The sequence below is a fragment of the Hyalella azteca genome, unplaced genomic scaffold, assembly GCF_000764305.2.
Source record: "Hyalella azteca isolate HAZT.00-mixed unplaced genomic scaffold, Hazt_2.0.2 contig7244, whole genome shotgun sequence".
Lineage (NCBI taxonomy): Eukaryota > Metazoa > Arthropoda > Malacostraca > Amphipoda > Hyalellidae > Hyalella > Hyalella azteca.
Window position 1 is genome coordinate 34949 of NW_025937372.1, and position 4748 is coordinate 39696.

Genomic DNA, 4748 nt, shown 5'->3' on the forward strand with positions numbered 1-4748 from the left:
TGCTAATACAGCTTTTGCGTAAAAATGGGTTTTTCATAGGATTTACAATATTCATAGTTCTATTGCTTAAAACTATTACGTTTCTCTAAAATATTTCCTAGTCGACATGCCATGCAATTGCAAAAGACCATTTCGATCATGTTAGAACCCACGGTAAGACATTCAACTTTGTAACTGCTGCTCTGACCGAGCTGAACGTGGCAGAGCTCCCCGGTGTGTCTGGCCGCCCTCCACGCCGGCGTCTTGCGGGCCGGGGAGGACAAGGCGGTCGCCTTCACATCTGCGACGGCCACCGACAGCTTCGTGGGCACAATCCGTAATCGCGTTGTGTCGAAATACAAGGACACTGAACGTGGCAGAGCTCCCCGGTGTGTCTGGCCGCCCTCCACGCCGGCGTCTTGCGGGCCGGGGAGGACAAGGCGGTCGCCTTCACATCTGCGACGGCCACCGACAGCTTCGTGGGCACAATCCGTAATCGCGTTGTGTCGAAATACAAGGAAGTACCGTGAGTACAGACTTGTTATTTGTTAAAAGTAAAGACTGGTATTTAATAATTTATTTACGTAGTGTCTAAAATCATTATAGACATCATGTTTGCTTTAGAAACTTTTGACATTACATCACTATTGAGATCATTTTCTTCTCTGGCAAACTGCTCATTTTGGAAGATATTGACCATCTTGAGATATATAAGTGAGTGATGATTGCAAGACATTAATCGTGCAGTCATGGATAAAATAAATGATACCATTCATTACAGGTGGTTATATCTGAATATTATACTTTCACTGAAAGATACTTATGTTAGTTTATTGGAGTTATGTTTCATGTTAAGAAACCGTAGAACAATGTTGCTATTGCTTGTAAATACTTGCTTCTATTTATCAATGGTTAGGCTACGGAATAAGACAATAAAAACAGATTTTTAACAATTGCTGTTGTTGCACGTAAAATGATGGAGCTTCACCCAGAAAAGTGTCTTGTAAGAAAAGAAGTCAATAATAGAATCTTCAATACAAATGGTTAAATATTTAACTTTTTAGTCACCGCGTAGAAATTTATCCTAATAAACGTCACATTTTTTACAGACCAAATCAACAATCGTTCAGTTTCAGTGAAAAATCCTTCCCAACGACCACAGGTGAGGCCACCTTTCTTGTATAATATCCTTTATAAGCATTGTTATCTCATTTTCTTATAATATCTTATTTTAATTATTAGTTTTCCTTATTTATGTTAATTAATGCAGTTTGCATTTCATGAAATTGGAGAAACGAATAGCAATATTAAAATTTTCTAGGTTAATACCATAGGTTGCAGCTGAAAGTACATATAATATTTCATGAGTGCCAAATTGACTCAATGTCGTTGACAATATATAGCTTATAATATATAAAAACTTGTGAAATAAATATTGTGTTTGAAATTTGTTCGTATTTTCTTTCAAGCCAAAAATAAAAAATAGGAGTTAGCGTAAGAAAATGCCATAGAGGACCTAATTTTTACGTGGAATTTTCCTACTTAGATCTAGCCAAAAAAAGCATAATCTAAGGTTCAGTGCAGCTACATGATAAAAATTTCGTAATTTGTCTTGTGCTTGAAAATTCCAACAGAAACAAAGCTAACAGGTACCTCCGTCATCATGGTGCATAACAACAACCATCAGTCATGCAGTTACATAGGGGGAATCAGTCATGTATTTGCAGGAAGAGGAATCAGTCATGCAGTTCTAGGAAGAGGAATCTACTGCTCTGGTGCGTCGGCGTCCTTAACCGTGGCTTGTATTCCGACCTCGAGTGGCACGCAGTTGCCATTTCCGTATTTCACTCGCTGGGACTACAAGATCCTTGCAGCAAGTCTCCCAATCACAGAGATCACGACAAGCACTGACTACCTGACCGCAACAATCAATGCCTATGCTAACTCTCGAGTGCTGAGGTGTCTCAGCGACCAGCCTGAGCACGACGTGACTGGCATCTTCGGCAGAGTGGACGGTCAGTAGTCAGAGGACGCCAATGAATACAAAACATGAATTTCAGCTTATTGTAATAAACTTTAACTTACCTAAATGATGCATTTTAGGTTTATTTCATTAAAAAACGCATGATAGTGTATAATGTATTCATAAAAATAAAAGGAATTCAATTACAATGCAAAACTTTTAACGATGCAACCATTAAAACATTTATTAATATGAAGAGAAGTACGAGTGTATTATTTTCGAAACGTTCGTTTAGTCCGTGATCCGAATAAATGATTTCACTTCATATATTCGAAAATATGGCAGCGAGAAAGATCGCCAATGTTTTAATAATGACTTGAGTAAACAGTTAAATTTATTATCACAGGTAGGCATTCCAAAAAAATCTATGGCTAGTGAACGGAAATTCATTTTCCGGAATAGTGCAGGTTCACCGACAAAAACCACCACGAAAAGTATATTTGTGCTTCTGTCCATGCGTTCCAATCAGTTGTTGATTGAAGTTATTACTTGACACTGTCATGCAGGAGCATACAACCTTTCAAACTTTCAGTACAAATTACCTAAGTACTGCACACTTTCATAATTTTGACTGCACAATTTGTTAATTCATAATTTAACATCCCATAACCCATCTTCTCTAACAGCGGTAGAATATATATCGTTAACGTATATAGTTACTACATTCACACCCTGCTAAGTTTCCCACAAAATGTACACAACTTCGTTACTCATATCCAAGAATAGTGTAAAAAAAAATAAAAAAAAAACCTGTCAATCAGATTTTGCTCATGTTGCAGACACCTACACGCCCCCGTCATCGACGGTGACCAAGAGTGTGGGTGATGACTTGACCTGGGAGGGCATACCTCAGACAGTGATTATGAATCGACTTCCAAGCGGTCCGGAAATAATGAACTTGTCCCTAGGACCTCTTTCTGATGAACATGCGGGCATCTATGAGTTTAATAGCCCCAAGAGTCACGACGAGTCTTATGTGCGACTCATCGTGAGAAGTGAGGAAATATTAAAAAAGCTTTTAACATTTTTTATCTGAAATGAGTAGAATAACGTTAATAAGCTTCCAAGCAGTTGTCGTTACTTGTATCTGCCATAACAGGACTATGCCATACTAGCCGTGTTCACAACAGACTTCATTATTTCCTTGAAGCTTTCATCATTTAGAATTAGACAGAACTATCATCAGCCATCCCACCACAACCAATCTACACCCATTCCGCCAACTCCGACTCTACCACTATCGGGAGAACCTCAAAGACAGTCATCAGAAGGAATGATAGACAAAAAAATATTTGGAATTTATTCAATAGAACAGATAAATAATTAACAATTAGCGGCGAGATAAATGAGCTAATAATACTATGATTATGGTAGCATGATAAGTTTAATTCGAAATATAATTTTCCAGGCAGGTGCGGAACAGTTTAAAAAATAGGATGCAAAAATCGAAGTATATAGTTGACGTGGGAATTCAATTTTTGAATCCACTAATGATTGAACGGCGATCATCATAAATAATTAGATAAATTAAGAAATTAAGGGAGCTTGTAACATGATAATATCAGAGAGATATTAACACTTGACTAGTCTTTTTGTGGCATCGAAATACACACTGGTGGCAACAGACGAAAGAATAGTAGAAGTTGTTGCCAAGTGTATTAACTTACTTTCTGGTAAAACTATTAGCTTGTAGACAATATTACTAGTGTCCATAACTGTACCAGTGTACAGTACATGCCCCTTATTGTACTGTATATATATTATGTAGGCCCATTATCGTATTTTAATAAAAGTTGACACGAGCATAGCATCAGCTTACAGGCGTCGCTAGTTTTTAGACGTCATTAACACTAACCATCGCTATCACTAACCATCACTATCATAACCATCACTATCACTAACCATCAACATCACTAACCATCACTATCGCTAACCATCACTATCACTAACCATCACTATCACTAGCCATCACTATCACTAACCTGCACTATCACTAACCAGCACTATCACTAACCAGCACTATCACTAACCATCACTATCATCACTTTCGTCACTTACATTACTTAAATTCATCACCAACTTATCACTGTCACCATCATAATCAAATTCAACACAAGAACATCACTCTCTCCATGAGATCAAAGTCTGCAAGGACGATCTTTGCGGTCTGATCTTATAGCGGCACTGGTCGAGAATATATCCTTGCCTCAATAGATAATTATGCATGTTGTCAACCTTTTATTACGTGTGTGTGTAATTACCCTTTTTGGCTTATTTTTGCCATCCTGGTAGTGGCGACTAGGGAGGGGTGGTGATAGGTCAGTTTTTCCGGGCACTTGGTACCACTGGTAGTTACACGACCATCACTGGCTCGCTGACCCGCCAGGACCAATATAGTGCATTACACAACACCCTGGACAAGCCAGGTACTCATTTATCAACCAGAGTTGGATGAAAGGCTGAGTTGACCATGAGCTGAGCTTCCCGGAAGAACTTGTCCTCAGTGGGACTCTAACCCGGGAGCTGGGTGCGAGAGACAGAGTCTCTCACCACTGCGCCACACAGCTCTCTAGCTTTTATTACGTTGACCTGTAACCTGATTCAGTTCTTCCTGGTAGTTCTGATTGTCGACAATGCCTTCCGTTAATAGTTGCATTCATCAGCCACTGTGTTTGCATGGCCTCATCTTTTAATAATCGCAACATTTTGCTGAGGAAACACAATTCATATTCCTTTATACATCGGC

General features: G+C 38.9%; 1 long non-coding RNA gene across 1 annotated transcript; it reads left to right on the top strand.

Annotated features, from left to right (window-relative positions):
* Nucleotides 1-364: 364 nt before the first annotated feature.
* On the top strand, nucleotides 365-1650 carry LOC108671718. The gene is made up of 3 exons (XR_001930832.2): nucleotides 365-505; nucleotides 1089-1141; nucleotides 1614-1650. It is a non-coding gene; the product is annotated as an uncharacterized LOC108671718 (long non-coding RNA).
* Nucleotides 1651-4748: the final 3098 nt, after the last annotated feature.